The sequence below is a fragment of the Elephas maximus genome, chromosome 23 (assembly GCF_024166365.1).
Source record: "Elephas maximus indicus isolate mEleMax1 chromosome 23, mEleMax1 primary haplotype, whole genome shotgun sequence".
In the NCBI taxonomy this organism is placed as follows: Eukaryota; Metazoa; Chordata; class Mammalia; order Proboscidea; family Elephantidae; genus Elephas; species Elephas maximus.
In genome coordinates, this window is record NC_064841.1 from 74,380,068 (window position 1) to 74,398,912 (window position 18,845).

Genomic DNA, 18,845 nt, shown 5'->3' on the forward strand with positions numbered 1-18,845 from the left:
GAATCTTTAATTGTCCACAGTAGGATCTATCCCCTGAGTAGGCCAGTCACTGATTCTTGGTATTACAGGCAGTATGATGGATTCAGCCTAGGTTGTATTTCCATTCCTTCAGGCGGTTGAGTTGAGCAGACATTTTAATAGCCTTACTAGGATGATGTGGAGTGAAAGAGCAGTGCTAGTTCTGTAGGAGATGGTGCTTCCAGAAAAAATAATGGGTTCACTCTAGGTAATTAATAAAAATGACAGATTTCCTAAAATGGAGTAGCAGGAAGCTAGGCATGAAGAATGAGGTTGCAAAGGGCTGGTTTGCTTGTGAGGGGCACTAATTATTGATAATCTTCAATAAGCAAGGTGGACCCTATTGAATGGTAGACACTCAAATTTCAACCAGTTTTACTTGTTATGCTATTATTCCGGGTTAGTAGAAAGACAATGTATTTTTGAAACATCGATCTAGTAGTGTTTTGAAAAACATACCCCTCTATGTTTATCTACCTATCTAATGTTTAATAAAATCTATCTGTGTTTTAGGAAACCCTGGTGGCGTAGTGGTTAAATGCTACAACTGCTAATCAAAGGGTTGGCAGTTCGAATCCACCAGGCACTCCTTGGAAACTCTGTGGGGCAGTTCTACTCTGCCCTATAGGGTCGCTATGAGTCGGAATCGACTAGGTGGCACTGGATTTGGTTTGTTTTTAATCTGTGTTTAATCTATCTACCTATGCTTAGTGACAAATAAGGAAGACCAAAGAAGAACTGATGCCTTCGAATTACGGTGTTGGTGAAGAATATTGAATATACCATGGACTGCCAAAAGAACAAACATCTGGGGGCGGGCCCAAGATGGCGGACTAGGTGGACGCTACCGCAGATCCCTCTTGCAACAAAGACTCAGAAAAACAAGTGAATCGATCACATACATAACAATCTACGAACTCTGAACAACAAACGCAGATTTAGAGACGGAGAACGAACAAATACGGGGAGACAGCGATTGTTTTCAGAGCCAGGAGCCAGCGTACCAGTCAGGTGACCTTCAGAGCCCGATTTGGGGCAGAGCGCAGGGGGGCAGATGGCACAGAAAAGGGGCCCAGCCCTAGCCCCCGAACTCATCCCGGGAGGGAGCCCAGCAGGTTGGCGCGAGCGGCGCAGCGCGCCGGAGGGAGAAGTCCCCGGGAGGCAGTGACTGGTCTTGGAGCGGGGAGAGCAGCGTCCTAGCCGGGGAGCCGTCCCGCCGGGATTTTGGCGGGCGCGGGCGGGGCGTGAGCACAGGGTGCAGCTCCATCCCCCTGAATTGACCCCGGGGCGGTCCCAACCAGTTTGCGCGGGCCCAGCCGGTTCGCGCGGGCGGCATGGCAGCGCAGCCGGTGGAAGAAGTCCCCGGGAGGCAGTGGCTGGCCTTGGGGCGGGGAGAGCGGCATCCCAGCCGGGACGCACAGTCGCAGCTCAGGCGCGGGGAGCTGCTCCGCTCTCCTGAGCTGACCCTGGGGGGAGGAGCCCACCTGGTTCGCGGGAGCGGCACGCGACGTGGCTGGCAGGATGGGGAGTCCCCGGGAGGCAGCGACTGATTTTGGAGTCGGGAGTGCACCGTCCCAGTAGGGGAGCCTTAACCTTGGGGGTGGGGCTGAAAGCGGAGGATCTGACCGTGACGCCAGCAGGCCAGACCCCCCGGGGGACAATCTCCACCCAGCCAGTACGTATAGGCGACGCGCCCTGCGGAAATCTCAGATATAAGAGTCATTCCAAGTAAGACAAACAACTCTGGCTATATTCTGAGGTGCTACACTCCTAGCTCTCTGATCCCTCCCCCACCCTCCCCAGGCGGCTCCATTAACATCCGAATAGCCTGAGCCAGAGGAAGAACTCTTAATAGGGATCTGACTGCATTTTTTTTTTTTAGCGGATTTTCTGGAAAAACTAGCTTCCCAGTGATGGATTGGAGACAGCAGTCCATATCAAACCACATAAAGAAGCAGACCATGACAGCTTCTCCAACCCCCCAAACAAAAGAATCAAAATCTTTCCCAAATGAAGATACAATCCTGGAATTATCAGATACAGAATATAAAAAACTAATTTACAGAATGCTTCAAGACATCACAAACGAAATAAGGCAAACTGCAGAAAAAGCCAAGGAACACACTGATAAAACTGTTGAAGAACTCAAAAAGATTATTCAAGAACATAGTGGAAAAATTAATAAGTTGCAAGAATCCATAGAGAGACAGCATGTAGAAATCCAAAAGATTAACAATAAAATTACAGAATTAGACAACGCAATAGGAAGTTAGAGGAGCAGACTCGAGCAATTAGAATGCAGACTGGGACATCTGGAGGACCAGGGAATCAACACCAACATAGCTGAAAAAAAATCAGATAAAAGAATTAAAAAAAATGAAGAAACCCTAAGAATCATGTGGGACTCTATCAAGAAGGATAACCTGCGAGTGATTGGAGTCCCAAAACAGGGAGGGGGGACAGAAAACACAGAGAAAATAGTTGAAGAACTCCTGACACAAAACTTCCCTGACATCATGAAAGACGAAAGGATATCTATCCAAGATGCTCATCGAACCCCATTTAAGACTGATCCAAAAAGAAAAACACCAAGACATATTATCATCAAACTTGCCAAAACCAAAGGTAAACAGAAAATTTTAAAAGCAGCCAGGGAGAAAAGAAAGGTTTCCTTCAAGGGAGAATCAATAAGAATAAGTTCAGACTACTCAGCAGAAACCACGCAGGCAAGAAGGGAATGGGACGACATATACAGAGCACTGAAGGAGAAAAACTGCCAACCAAGGATCATATATCCAGCAAAACTCTCTCTGAAATATGAAGGCGAAATTAAGATATTTACAGATAAACACAAGTTTAGAGAATTTGCAAAAACCAAACCAAGGCTACAAGAAATGCTAAAGGGGATTGTTTGGTCAGATGACCAATAATATCAGGTACCAGCACAATACAAGGTCACAAAACAGAACGTCCTGATATCAACTCAAATAGGGAAAGCACAAAAACAAACAAATTAAGATTAATTCTAAATAAATAAATAAAATAATACACATAACAGGGAATCATGGAAATCAATAGGTAAAAGATCACAATAATCAAAAAGAGGGACTAAATATAGGAGGCATTGAACTGCCAGATGGAGAGTGATACAAGGCGATATAGAACGATACAAGTTAGGTTTTTACTTAGAAAAATAGGGGTAAATAATAAGGTAACCACAAAAAGGAATATCAACTCCATAACTCAAGAAAAAAGCCAAGAAAAACGTAACGACTCAACTAACATAAAGTTAAACATTATGAAAATGAGGATCTCACAATCTACTAAGAAAAACGTCTCAGCACAAAAAAGTATGTGGAAAAATGAAATGGCCAACAACACACATGAAAAGGCATCAAAATGACAGCACTAAAAACTTATTTATCTATAATTACGCTGAATGTAAATGGACTAAATGCACCAGTAAAGAGACAGAGAGTCACAGACTGGATAAAGAAACACGATCCATCTATATGCTGCCTACAAGAGACACACCTTAGACTTAGAGACACAAACAAACTAAAACTCAAAGGATGGAAAAAAATATATCAAGCAAACAACAAGCAAAAAAGAAGAGGAGTAGCAATATTAATTTCTGACAAAATAGACTTTAGACTTAAATCCACCAAAAAGGATAAAGAAGGACACTATATAATGATAAAAGGGACAATTGATCAGGAAGATATAACCATATTAAATATTTATGCACCCAGTGACAGGGCTGCAAGATACATAAATCAAATTTTAACAGAATTGAAAAGTGAGATAGACACCTCCACATTTATAGTAGGGGACTTCAACACACCACTTTCGGAGAAGGACAGGACATCCAGTAAGAAGCTCAATAGAGACACGGAAGACCTACTTACAACAATCAACCAACTTGACCTCATTGACTTATACAGAACTCTCCACCCAACTGCTGCAAAGTATACTTTTTTTTCTAGTGCACATGGAACATTCTCTAGAATAGACCACATATTAGGTCATAAAACAAATCTTTGCAGAGTCCAAAACATCGAAATATTAACAAAGCATCTTCTCAGACCACAAGGCAATGAAACTAGAAATCAATAACAGAAAAACTAGGGAAAAGAAATCAAATTCTTGGAAACTGAACAATACCCTCCTGAAAAAGGACTGGGTTATAGAAGACATCAAGGAGGGAATAAGGAAATTCATAGAATGCAACGAGAATGAAAATACTTCCTATCAAAACCTCTGGGACACAGCAAAAGCAGTGCTCAGAGGCCAATTTATATCGATAAATGCACACATACAAAAAGAAGAAATAGCCAAAATCAGAGAACTGTCCCTACAACCTGAACAAATAGAAAGTGAGCAACCAAAGAATCCATCAGGCACCAGAAGAAAACAAATAATAAAAATTAGAGCTGAACTAAATGAATTAGAGAACAGAAAAACAATTGAAAGAATTAACAAAGCCAAAAGCTGGTTCTTTGGAAAAATTAACAAAATTGATAAACCATTGGCTAGACTGACTAAAGAAATACAGGAAAGGAAACAAATAACCCGAATAAGAAACAAGAAGGACCACATCACAACAGAACCAAATGAAATTAAAAGAATCATTTCAGATTACTAAGAAAAATTGTACTCTAACAAATTTGAAAACCTAGAAGAAATGGATAAATTCTTGGAAAAACACTACCTACCTAAACTAACACATTCAGAAGTAGAACAACTAAATAGACCCATAACAAAAAAAGAGATTGAAACGGTAATCAAAAAACTCCCAACAAAAAAAAGCCCTGGCCCGGACGGCTTCACTGCAGAGTTCTACCAAACCTTCAGAGAAGACTTAACACCACTACTACTGAAGGTATTTCAAAGCATAGAAAAAGATGGAATACTACCCAACTCATTCTATGAAGCTACCATCTCCCTGATACCAAAACCAGGTAAAGACATTACAAAAAAAGAAAATTATAGACCTATATCCCTCATGAACATAGATGCAAAAATTCTCAACAAAATTCTAGCCAATAGAATCCAACAATACATCAAAAAAATAATTCACCCTGATCAAGTGGGATTTATACCAGGTATGCAAGGCTGGTTTAATATCAGAAAAACCATTAATGTAATCCATCACATAAATAAAACAAAAGATAAAAACCACATGATCTTATCAATAGATGCAGAAAAGGCATTTGACAAAGTTCGACGCCCATTTGTGATAAAAACTCTCACCAAAATAGGAATTGAAGGAAAATTCCTCAACATAATAAAGGGCATCTATGCAAAGCCAACAGCCAATATCACTCTAAATGGAGAGAACCTGAAAGCATTTCCCTTGAGAACGGGAACCAGACAAGGATGCCCTTTATCACTGCTCTTATTCAACATCGTACTTGAAGTCCTAGCCAGGGCAATTAGGCTAGACAAAGAAATAAAGGGTATCCGGATTGGCAAGGAGGAAGTAAAGCTATCACTGTTTGTAGATAACATGATCGTATACATGGAAAACCCTAAGGAATCCTCCAGAAAACTACTGAAACTAATAGAAGAGTTTGGCAGAGTCTCAGGTTATAAAATAAACATACAAAAATCACTTGGATTCCTCTACATGAACAAAAAGAACATCGAAGAGGAAATAACCAAATCAATACCATTCACAGTAGCCCCCAAGAAGATAAAATACTTAGGAATAAATCTTGGCAAGGATGTAAAAGACCTATACAAAGAAAACTACAAAGCTCTACTACAAGAAATTTAAAAGGACATACTTAAGTGGAAAAACATACTTTGCTCATGGATAGGAAGACTTAACATAGTAAAAATGTCTATTCTACCAAAAGCCATCTATATATATAATGCACTTCACATCCAAATTCCAATGTCATATTTTAAGGGGATAGAGAAACAAATCACCAATTTCATATGGAAGGGAAAGAACCCCCGGATAAGCAAAGCACTACTGAAAAAGAAGAGGAAAGTGGGAGGCCTCACTCTACCTGATTTCAGAACCTATTATACAGCTACGGTAGTCAAAACAGGCTGGTACTGGTACAACAACAGGCACATAGACCAATGGAACAGAATTGAGAATCCAGATATAAATCCATCCACGTATGAGCAGCTGATATTTGACAAAGGCCCAGTGTCAGTTAATTGGGGAAAAGATAGTCTTTTTAACAAATGGTGCTGGCATAACTGGGTATCCATTTGCAAAAGAATGAAACAGGACCCATACCTCACACCATGCACAAAAACTAACTCCAAGTGGATCAAAGACCTAAACATAAAGACTAAAACGATAAAGATCATGGAAGAAAAAATAGGGACAACCCTAGGAGCCCTAATACAGGGCATAAACAGAATACAAAACATTACCAAAAATGATGAAGAGAAACCCGATAACTGGGAGCTCCTAAAAATCAAACACCTATGCTCATCTAAAGACTTCACCAAAAGAGTAAAAAGACCACCTACAGACTGGGAAAGAATTTTCAGCTATGACATCTCCAACCAGCGCCTGATCTCTAAAATCTATATGATTCTGTCAAAACTCAACCACAAAAAGACAAACAACCCAATCAAGAAGTGGGCAAAGGATATGAACACACATTTCACTAAAGAAGATATTCAGGCAGCCAATAGATACATGATAAAATGCTCCCGATCATTAGCCATTAGAGAAATGCAAATTAAAACTACGATGAGATTCCATCTCACACCAACTAGACTGGCATTCATCCAAAAAACACAAAATAATAAATGTTGGAGAGGCTGCGGAGAGATTGGAACTCTCATACACTGCTGGTGGGAATGTAAAATGGTACAGCCACTTTGGAAATCCATCTGGCGTTACCTTAAACAGTTAGAAATAGAACTACCATACAACCCAGAAATCCCACTCCTCGGAATATACCCTAGAGAGATACAAGAGCCTTCACACAAACAGATATATGCACACCCATGTTTATTGCAGCTCTGTTCACAATAGCAAAAAGCTGGAAGCAACCAAGGTGTCCGTCAATGGATGAATGGTTAAATAATTTGTGGTATATTCACACAATGGAATACTACGCATCGATAAAGAACAGTGACGAATCTCTGAAACATTTCATAACATGGAGGAATCTGGAAGGCATTATGCTGAGCGAAATGAGTCAGAGGCAAAAGGACAAATATTGTATAAGACCACTATTATAAGATCTTGAGAAATAGAAAAAACGGAGAAGAGTACATACTTTTGTGGTTACGAAGCGGGGAGGGAGGGAGGGAGGGAGAGGGTGTTTTATTGATCAATCAGTAGATAAGAACTGCTTTGGGTGAAGGGAAAGACAACACTCAATACAAGGAAGGTCAGCCCAATTGGACTGGACTAAAAGCAAAGAGGTTTCTGGGGTAAAATGAATGCTTCAAAGGTCAGCGGAGCAGGGGCAGGGGTCTGGGGAACATGGTTTGAGGGGACTTCTAAGTCAATTGGCAAAATAATTCTATTATGGAAACATTCTGCATCCCACTTTGAAATGTGGCGTCTGGGGTCCTAAATGCTAACAAGCGGCCATCTAAGATGCATCAGTTGGTCTCAACCCACCTGGAGCAAAGGAAAATGAAGAACACCAAGGTCACACGACAACTAAGAACCCAAGAGACAGAAAGGGCCACATGAACCAGAGACCTACATCATCCTGAGACCAGAAGAACTAGTTGGTGCCCGGCCACAGTCGATGACTGCCCTGTCAGGGAGCACAACAGAGAACTCCTGAGGGAGCAGGAGATCAGTGGGATGCAGACCCCAAATTCTCATAAAAAGGCCATACTTAATGGTCTGAGTGCGACTTGAGGAATCCCGGTGGCCATGGTCCCCAGACCTTCTGTTGGCACAGGACAGGAACCATCCCCGAAGACAACTCATCAGACATGAAAGGAACTGGACAGTGGGTGGGAGAGAGATGCTGATGAAGAGTGAGCTAATTAAATCAGATGGATACTGGAGAGTGTGTTGGCAACTCTTGACTGGAGGGGGGATGGGAAGATAGAGAGAGAGGGAAGATGGCAAAATTGGCACGAAACGAGAGACTGAAAGGGCTGACTCAGTGGGGAGAGCAAGTGGGAGAAGGGAGTAAGATGTATGTAAACTTACATGTGACAGACTGATTGGACTTGTAAAGGTTCACTTGAAGTTTAATAAAAGTTAATTAAAAAAAAAAAAAAAGAACAAACATCTGTCTTAGAAGAAGTTCAACCAGAATGCTTCTTAGAAGCAAAGATGGCAGGACTGTGTTTCACGTACTTTGCACATGTTATCAGGAGGGATCAGTCCCTGGAGAAGGACATCATGTTTGGTAGATTGGAGGGGTTGGCGAAAAAGGGGAAGACCGTCAACGAGATGGATTGACACAGTGGCTGCAACAGCGGAATGGCGCAGGACTGGGCACTGTTTCATTCTGTTGCCATAGTGTCCCTGTGAGTATGAACTGACTCAACAGCACCTAACAACAACAACAATAACGTTTAATGCAATGGTCAAGACATGAGCTATGGAGGGTCAGTTGGACATTTATGTTGGGCATAAGGATGCATGCCTATAAATTAAACTCTTTGTTCTAAGGAGCTCTGGTGGTGCAGTGGTTAAGCGCTTGGCTGCTAACCAAAAGGTTGGCAGATTCAACCCACCAGCTGCTCCATGGGAGAAAGAAGTGGCAGTCTGCTTCTGTGAAGATTACAGCCTTGGAAACCCTATGGGGCAGTTCTGCTCTGTCTATAGGGTTGCCATGAGTTGGAATCACTCAAAGGCAATGGGGTGGAGAGGAGATCTTTATGGAAGCAGACTGCCACATCTTTCTCCCTGGGAGAAGCTGATGGGGTGGGACCCCCAACCTTCTGGTTAGCAACTGAGCATTTAACTGCTGTACGATCAGAACTCCTTCATCACACATTCAGGCTTTAGGATTTAAAAAAAAAGGGGTGGGGGAGTGGTTAGAGAACAGTTATGATCCCTGGGTGGCGCAGGTGTTTATGCTTGACTACTAACCTAAAGGTTGGTAGGTGGAACACACCCAGTGGCATTGTGGAAGAAAGACCTGGCAATATGCTTCCATAAAGATTCCAGGCAAGAAGACCCTATGGAGCAGTTCTTCTCGGTAGCACGTGGTGTCCCCATGAGTAGGAATTGATTCCGTGTTAACTTTTTTTAAAGAAAAGAGCTGGTAACGTAAAGCATGTGTTAGTTGGTCTTGTGCTTGGATAACCAATGTTTTACAACTTTCCTTCAGAACTCAGGCTATTGGCATCTAGGAAACTGCATGACTGGTGAACCTGGGCCAGTGTTTTGAACCTGGTAGATTTCTTCTGAGACAATCTAAACATGAGGGAACTTGTGTATTAAAGTCCTTCTTGGGTAGGAATAGAAGGAGCTGATTCTCCTCCAACCAGAATTGAAGACAGTAACTAAGGATGACTAAGGATGATGTATGTAGATTTGGATTCATAGTAGAAGATTATTTAAAGTTTGAGGGATCAGAAATGTATATTTGAGGTAGAGGGCCCAAATTTGTTTTATTGCACATGAACCCCAAGAGAATTTCTCTCTCGAGCTACAGACATGTTGCAGACGGGAATCAAAGCTTGTTTGAGACTTGGGTGGGATGGGGCAGCAATCCACAATTCAAATCTTGAAGACACCAGTAGTGGAAGCATGGTGTTTAGAAAGACAGGGACCTTTAGGAAGAGGCAAGAATCCGATGTCAGCGATACGGTGTGCGATCTGAAGACACCTGAGAACCACCAACAGTACAGAGTTTTGATTTTAAAGGGGCTGGACTTCCCCAGTGTAGACCTCACCGCATGTATATCTGATAAAAGAATAGGTAAGGAAGGTGTGCCAGACCCTCTACTGAGCACTTCGCATGCACTTTATCATTTGATGCTTCCTGTAAGGTAGATGTGAGGCCCAGAGAGGAAGAGTCATGCAGTCAGTGGTTGAGTGAGGGCTTGGCACCATGCCGTTGGTGTGCGGAGGAGGTGCTCCGGACCACCAGGTTGTATGGCTCTGGATGTATCTGGGTTGACTCTGGGAACCTAGTCAGTCGGTGTTACCAATATCAGGGCATGTCATTACACTGTGGCAATAAGGTACCGTTGTTCTGGAAACACCCATGACAAGGGCAGAGCACTCAGGGCATTCAATACAAAGAATTGCGGAGTCCCTAGTGGAGCCCTAGTGGCATAGTGGTTAAGGCTTGGCTGCTAACCAAAAGCTTGGCAGTTCAAATCTACTGGCTGATCCTTGGAAACCCTGTGGGACAGTTGTGCTCTGTCCTGTAGGTCGTTATGAATCGGAATTGACTTGATGGCAATGGATTGTTTTTAGGTGGTGCGAATGGTTAAGCACTTGGCTACTAAAAGAAAGGTTGGTGGTTTGAACCCACTCAGAGGTGCCTCGGAAGAAAAGCCCTGGTGATCTGCTTCTGAGAGGTCACAGCAATGAAAACCCTATGGAGAAGTTCTACTTTGCACATATGGGATCTCCATGAGTTGGAATCGAGTTGACATCAACTGGTTCCCCTGGTTGAGCACAGATTCTGTTAGACATCTGAGTCCGTGGGATAATGAACTAGGAACGTCACCTCATGGTGATTCCTCGGTTTCATGGTTACCTTGAAACAAATTCTGGAAGAAACTGTGCTTTTGTCCTCATCAAATTACTTGTTTTGAAAGAAATTAAAAAAAAAAAGCATTGTTGAATTGATTGCAATTCATAGCAACCTACAAGGAAAAGAACAAATATAGCAAAGCATAGATTGCTGTGTTGAAAAGTAAATATACTTCAGAGTGTGCAGTACTATATTTGCATCATGTGTATTTATTTTATTTATATTTTAATATGCATAGAAAATACTTCTTACATTCCCTTACCAGAATAACATGCTCTAATAATTGAATAAAAAAAAAAAAATTTTATAGAAACCAAGAAATGGCCTCTTCTTGTTACAAAAATAATTAAAAAAAAATGGGTAAAGTAATGAGATGAAACAAATATTGTGGATTTTCTTGAGAGGAATTTAAATGATTTAAGTTTATTTAAATTCCTTAAGGTTATTTCTCCATCTTTCAGAGAAGTTTCTCCACGTAGGATTGCGTGAGATTGGCATTGTATACCTAAACCCTAAAATGTTGTAGTGTATGGCACCTGTGTCTTGCCTAAATATAATTTCTTTGTATTATTTTTTTCATTGTAGAACGGGAGATCAGCCTACAGATTGAATTACGAGAATGTTAAAATCGAGCTCCTTTTAAAGATTATAATGCTTAAGGACTTTTTTTACGTCTCTGGGGGAGTAGCTTGAACTTGATTATTCAGTTTGAAAATCTTTGTTGTTCCTTTGTTTCATTGCTATTGTCATGCAGTAAAAATATCTCAGGGAGCACGTTGTAATAATTGATCCTGAGAATAAAAGTTCCGCTAGGAGAGAGGTTGAGTACATAGATGTAAATGTGTGTGTGTAGTGTGTGTGTGTTCACAACACGTGTGTAAACATTCTAACTTCCCTCCTGGACAACTATATTCTCGGCTCTCAGAGTTTATACCAGGTATTTTTAATAAAATGGGATGAACAATAGGCTTTCCACTATATTTTTTGTGAAATACCTAAGTTATAAATATATGTTTACAAAAACCTGTGATGCAGCCCCTTGTGTCTCATTGTATTATTTCTTGTGCTGTTTCATTATTACATTCCATTTTAGAAAAATCTACGTCATTCTGTCTATTCAGTCTACAAAGATTTTGCACTTAGAAAAAAATTTCATGCCCTTGGTGCAAACCATGGAAAGTAGTAGCAGATTGAAGTGTGTGTGTTTATATATGTCTTAATCTTATACATCTTAGATTATCTTCCCTAGAAGCAGAGTTTGGGAAGGGGATGCCAGTGCACGTGGTAATACATTGAGGGAGTGAGGAAAGCAGGGTATAGAATGGGAAACAGCGGATGAAACCAAGTAGTCTTGGTAAAGTCTAGAATTGATCCAGTTCACTTTGTTCTGGCCTGTGAATTACACCACTGAGTTTTCTCCCCTTGAGTCATGCTTGAGCCCGCTGTTGCAACCACTGTGTCAATCCATCTCATCGAGGGTCTTCCTCTTTTTCACTGACCCTCTACTCTATGAAACATGATGTCCTTCTCCAGGGACTGATCCCTCCTGATAACATGTCCAAACTATGTCAAGGGGACATGTTCCTGGACTTCTGTGCTGGTTGGTCCGCGCTTATGGGATTATGCAGGAGCAGTTTTACAGCGTAGGCTGGATTTAGGAGTGTGTCCAGGATACACGGCATCTGGGTATCCTGGCCTTATGTTCCCGTTCACCAACTTCTGTTTCTTCAACTTGAGAGAGAAATATCTCTGTGACGATGATGATGACGATGATGATGTGGTGTTTTATCCGATTAGAGAGGAACTTCCCTGCAGCTTCTTAGGCATCTCTGTTTTTATTTAGAGAGTGAAGGTGGCAAAATATGGAAGAGAATTGTCTGTTTTTACTTTTATTTTGAAATAATTATAGATTCATGAGAGGTTGCAAAAACAGTTCAGAGAGGTCCCAGATTCTCTCAGTGGTTGCGTCTTACATAAATATAGTACAATATCAAAACCAGGAAATTGACATTAGTACAAGGTGTGTGTGCTTTTCTGTCATTTTATGAGATGTGGAGGTTTGTGTAACCACCACCGTCAACCAGATGCAGGCCGTTGCATCACTGTAGAAAATCTCCATTGTACTACCCCTTTACGGTCACACCCACCCTTTTCCCCTCCATCACCCCTAACTTCTGGCAATCATTAATCTGTTTTCCACATCTACAGTTTTGTTGTTCTGAAATGTTATGCAAATAGAATCAAATACTCATAGCCATCGAGTTGATTAGACTCATAGTGACCCTATAGGACAGCGTAGAAGTGCCTCGTGGGGTTTCCAAGGCTGTAAGTCATTACAGAAGCAGACTGCCACATCTTTCTCCTGTGGAAGGGCTGGGGAGTTTGAAACGCTGACCTTTTGGTTCCCAGCTGAGCGCTTAATTTCTGCACCACCAGGACTCCTCAGAATCATACAGCGCATGATATTTTGAGATTGGCTTTTTTCTTTCGGTATAGTGGTTAAGATTTCAGCTGCTAACCAAAAAGTCAGCAGTTTGAATTCACTAGCCAGTCCTTGAAATCCCTGTGGGGCAGTTCTGTGTAATATAGATAGGGTCGCTATGAGTTGGAATTGACTCGAAGGCAATGGGTTTGGTTTTGATTTGGTATAATACTCTTGAGATCCGTCCAAGGTGTTGTGTCTGCCAATAGTTTCCTCCTTGTTAATGCTCATTAGTATTTCATCATACAGATGCACCATAATGTGCTTAGCCATTCCCTTATTATTATTTTATTATTAGGTTCCCTCGAGTCAGTTCCGACTCATAGCCACCCTACCTGTGTACAACAGAAAGAAACCCTGGCCGATCCTGCGCCATCCTCACAATCTTTGTTATGCTTGAGCCCGCTGTTGCAGCCACTGTGTCAATCCATCTCATCGAGGGTCTTCCTCTTTTTCACTGACCCTCTACTCTATGAAACATGATGTCCTTCTCCAGGGACTGATCCCTCCTGATAACATGTCCAAACTATGTAAGACATAACCATTCACTTACCGAGCGAGGGACAATTTTGTTTCTTTCCAGTTTGGGACTATTAACCAAAAAAAAAAAAAAAAATCGCTGTTAAGTCAATTCCGACTCATAGTGACCCTATAGGAGAGTAGAACTGCCCCCTAGGTTTTCCAAGGAGCGGCTGGTGGATTCTAACTGCTGACCTTTTGGTTAGCAGCCATAGCTCTTAAAGCTACTATGAAAACTGTGTATAGGTTTCTGTGTGGACATAGGTTTTCATTTCTCAGAGATAAATGTCCAGGAGTGCAATTGCTGGGTCAAATGGTAAATGTTAAAAAAAAATGCCTGTGTAATTTCTGTTCTTCGGTATTTGCTGAGATTTGCTCTGCTTTGTGGTTGAGGACATAATCAGTTTAACAAATCGCACATGCATTCTGGGAAAAAATATTCATTTTTTGGACATTAATGGCTAGGTACTATAAATATCCTTTAGGTCAAATTATCTATGCCCTTACTAATTTTTTTGCCTATTGAGCTAGCAGTCATGGAGAGATCTGTGCACAGATCTCCCATGTTGTGCCACGGCTACAGGAAGATTTTATGTGTGACTGAGATTCAGGCATTCCTGGTAGGTGGATAGAAGAATCACTTCAGGAGTTTGCTTTGCTAGTTCTCTTTATTTTTATATATCTGGTTCACTACAGCGTAAAATTCTCATAGCCTGACACAATACATTGGGTTCGCCAAACCAAGGAGCAGGGCTATTTTATTTTTTAGGCTGGATGTCACATTTTTATTTCTGAATATAGATTTTTGCTTTTCCCGTTCTGTGTTTCACTTGCTGGCTTTCAGTTGTTCTCACACAGAGGTGTGGATTTGTTGAACAGGAACTTCTGGCCGTGGTAAGCCAAAAACCAAACCCGTTGCTGTCGAGTCAATTCCAACTCATAGTGACCCTATAGGACAGAGTAGAACTGCCCCATAGGGTTTCTAAGGAGCGGCTGGTGGATTCTAACTGCTGACCTTTTGGTTGGCAGCCGAGCTGTTAACGACTGTGCCACTAGTCTTGGTAGATACATAAAAATGTCTGTACGTTTTTATCTGGAACACACACACAAAGTAGCCTGCCTCTGTGGACTTTGCATTCTGGTGGGTGAGATGGATAAATAAAAAGATATGGTATAAGTGTTATAGTAAACAGCATTGCTATATGTGTAATAAATGGTATAAGAATAGTAATTGACATAGTAGATGGATAAGTCAGGGTGATAAATACCAAGGAGAATAATAAAGCAGAGATTGGGACTGAGAAATATTGTCAGGGAACATTTGCAAATACAGATAAAGTGGCCTGTGAGAACTTCATTCAGAAAGGGATTTTGAGTAAAGACCTGGAGGAAAAGAGGATGCTTGTTGCACAGACTTCAGCTCTCCAAGGGGTGACCATTCCAGACAGAGGAAATAGCCAGGGAATTTGTGGCTGGACCGTCCCTGGCACATCAGAGAGCCAAAAAAAAGAAAAAACAATGATGGTTTTCTTGATAAATTCCCTACGTTACTATGCAATAATTGGAATGCACAGATCTTCAAAATATGTTTCTGATAATAAAATCAGTTGCCATCGAGTTGATTCCAACTCATGGCGACCCAATGTGTGTCACAGTTGACGTGTACTCCGTAGGGTTCTATGGCTGATTTTTCAGAAGTAGATTGCCAGGCCTTTCTTCCAAGGAGCCTCTGGATGGACTCGAACTTGCAACCTTTCTTTTAGTAGCTGAGCACCTTAGCCATTTACACCAGCCAGGGACACCTTCTATAGGTTGTTGTTGTTAGCTGACTCTGACTCATAGTGACCTTATGTACAAGAGAATAAAACGTTGTCTAGTCCTGCATCATCCTCACAATTGCCAACAATTATGTTCAAGTCCATCATTACGGCTATTGTGTCAGTCCATCTCTGAGCATCTGCCTTGCCCTCGATGGTGCTCAACTCCACCCAACATGATGTCTTCTTCTAGCAGTTGATCCCTCCTGAGGACGTGTCCAAAGCAAGAAAGTTGAACAGTGTTCTATTGTGAGTCATAGGGTTTTCAGTGGCTGATTTTCAGATGTAGATTGCCAGGCCTTTATTCCTAGTCTTAGTCTGGAATCTCTGCTGAAACCTGCTCACCATGGGTGACTCTGCTGTTATTTGAAGTACCAGTGGCATAGCTTCCAGCATCATAGCAGCATGCAAGCCCCCTCAATGCAACAAACTGACAGATGGGTTGTGGTCACCTATAATTCACACCAAACCAGTTACCGCGGAATTGACTGTGACTCATGATGAACCCTCTATGGGCAGGTTTCCGTTAATTGTTTCAACAAAAGAAACTCAAAACATCAGTGGCTATAGACAATGGAAGTTAATTTCTTTGCTCAGATAAAGTTATGACAAGGGCTGATTCATCGCTGGCTGTTACCCAAGCAGTGACTGAAAAACAGAGGCTCCATCCATTGTGTGGCTATCATGGTAGCTTCCAAAGCCGCCCTTCTTGTCCACATCAAACTGGCAGAAGGGGAAGGAGCGTGGTGAAACACACATGGATGGTTTTTATGAGCCAGGCCCGGGAAGCTGGAAAATACTATCTGCTTAAGTGTCTAGGAAGAGAAAACAGGTTTCCTGGACAGCTAAGTCAGTTTCTGTCACAACAATGGAAATATGGTCCGTTTTGCTATAATGTGTGCTTTGATAATACCAATTAACTCATAGATGGTTGTGAGATCGTTAAGTAAGTTAATATGTGTTCTTTTCCTAGATGAAATGCCAGAAGACTGATAGTAGAAACATAATCTGTTTCAGGAAAAGAAAGATCCCACAGTTTGGGTGCTGGACAGGTGGCACCCTTTTAACTCCATCATAAGACAATTAGAAGGAAGTACCTGTTCCAGGACCTTCCTTCCCAGTGAGGTGCATACAACCTTGCTTGGCTCCAGGCTCCTCTCCTTCCTCTTGTGGCCACCTTAACTGCCTGCCTGAGCCACTCATATATCTGCTGAGGTATTAATTATGGTTATTTTCAGTGCACTGTTCACAAGTTTCCATTGGTTTTAAATAAGCTGCCCTGAACCCATTTTTCCCTTAGTTCTATTATTTTTCATGTATATTATAGAATGACGGAGGCACGTATGCATGACACCTGTAATTAAACAAAAGGAAAATCACAATACCCAATAATTTTTCAGACTACAAAGTAAATCAACTTTTAGACCACTTAATGTCAAAGCATAGAGAGTTGTTGAACAAGGAAATACATTTTTTAAAAATCAATATTTTATACACATATGGATTTGAATTTTAACAGCCTTGGCCTTTGGATTTTCCAAATCATAAAAGGTAATCAGGAAATTAATTTATGAACAACTCCCTGTTTGACAGGCAGAGAGAGATTGCTCAATGAATCATAAGCTGTCACAGCAGACTCCTTGATAGTTAATTGAAAATTTCACCATGAGATCCTTCTTAAGAGTTAGAAGCTGGAGGACTGCTGTGTTTATTAGATTATCCTCACCCTTCAACTGCATACTAATCAGCACATAACACTCTATTACTTATTTATTTCTTATTTCTTTGGGTTTTTCAATGGCCCTGATGATTCCCTGGGCACCTACTGACAAGTCAGAAAGTCGAGGGAGTCAAAGTGTCCTGAGCGTCGAAGTCAATACATCAAACCTGGTGCAGGTTTCCAAACAGACTTGCAAGCAGAAGCTATTTCCTGCTCATTATTAATGAGCTTTCTCAGACAATCTGTTTGTGGCCGTGACCATGGCCTTTATCCAAGGCACATACTCCATAGCAATTTGTTGTTATTTCAGAACCATTGATGTCGCTTTGTGTCTGGCTCAATGGAAAGGGAAGGCTTCACGTGCAGCTATTTGATATATCTCACATCACAAATACTTAAGGATAGTTTTATGCAAAAATATGATCCTAAAAGGTTGTCAAATGCAAACAAGCAACCAAGACAAAATTCACCAACCCTGCTTACCTTCCCTTTTTCTCTTTTACGTGAAAGTATTTGTATATTAAATATGTGGCGTAAGAGAATCACTGTTTTTGTTTATTCTTGAGCTTTTCTGAAGCATTTATGAGGCTGTCATATCATCATGTCTTCCGTCTCAGACGGGGGCGGATGAGCCAGTAAGAACGGTATGCACTGGCTTGCCTTAAGCAAGGTGGGCATGGGCTTAATTGTATTTACTTGCTAGTCTGTGGTGAGCAATTTCACATGGGTTTGACCACATTTTTGACATGGTGGGGGACCAGTGAAACTGTGCACTGCATGCAAATTGGTGGGAAGATACAGCTGGGCCCCTGAGTACCTTGCTTGTTGGGAAATGGGGCCTTGGTTTTAGACAAGTCGCAGCCTCTCTCAACTTAGTTTTCTTCACTTGCAGACCAGGATTGGCCGTGTCTGTGAATCAGGTGATTGTGAGAATAAGGCTTTGCAAAGTGTCAAGTGCATTAGAAGTGGAAATACCATTGTTATGACGTGTTGTCCTTTCAAAGGAATAGCACACCTTTTCAAAGATGAAGTAGACCTCCACTGTGTGATCTTCCCAAACATGGCATATGATCAGCCATATTTGGTGCACACATAGTTACTTGTTACTTCCTTGGGTCTTATAAACATCTAAGGCAAAGAACATGTAACATTTATTGGAATCTGTATTTATGGGCCAGACTCTAGAATTTTCATTGATTTAACATTTGTTTTTCTGAAAATGGTAAAATTTTAACCTAGCAGTAGATAGAGAAGTTTGTAAAATTCTACTACAGGTGTTTTGAGTGGTCTTTTTTTTTTTTTTATAGGCAGTAGCATCTTAAAAGAAAGTGAGTTTTCATTTCCAGGCCCAAGAACTCAAGTTTATTAGTCAATATATTAATGAGACAAAGACCACAAATACAAGGATGTCAGCCTTCATTTGCAGTTGCTGAAAGAAAAAAAAAATTCTGTTTTGTCTCTTTATCCTTAACCATGTTGTCGTTGTTATAGTTAGGTGCCGTCAAGTTGGTTCCGACTCATAGCGACACTGTGTACAACAGAACGAAACACTGCCTGGTCCTGCGCCATTCTCACAATTGTTGTTATGCCTGAGCCCATTGTTGCAGCCACTGTGTCAGTCG

At 41.4% G+C, this 18,845-nt stretch overlaps 1 protein-coding gene across 5 annotated transcripts in view; it reads left to right on the forward strand.

Moving 5' to 3' along the window:
• Positions 1-18,845, forward strand: part of MYO16 (myosin XVI) — a 733,911-nt gene that overhangs the window by 152,166 nt on the left and 562,900 nt on the right. Inside the window, exon 1 of one of the 5 annotated variants that reach the window (XM_049867509.1) lies at positions 579-1,029. The exons of the other annotated variants lie outside the window; for them this stretch is intronic. The gene's annotated coding sequence lies outside the window, so the exon portion shown is untranslated. Of the gene's footprint in view, positions 1-578; positions 1,030-18,845 lie in introns of those variants that run through there. 5 annotated transcript variants of the gene reach the window in all.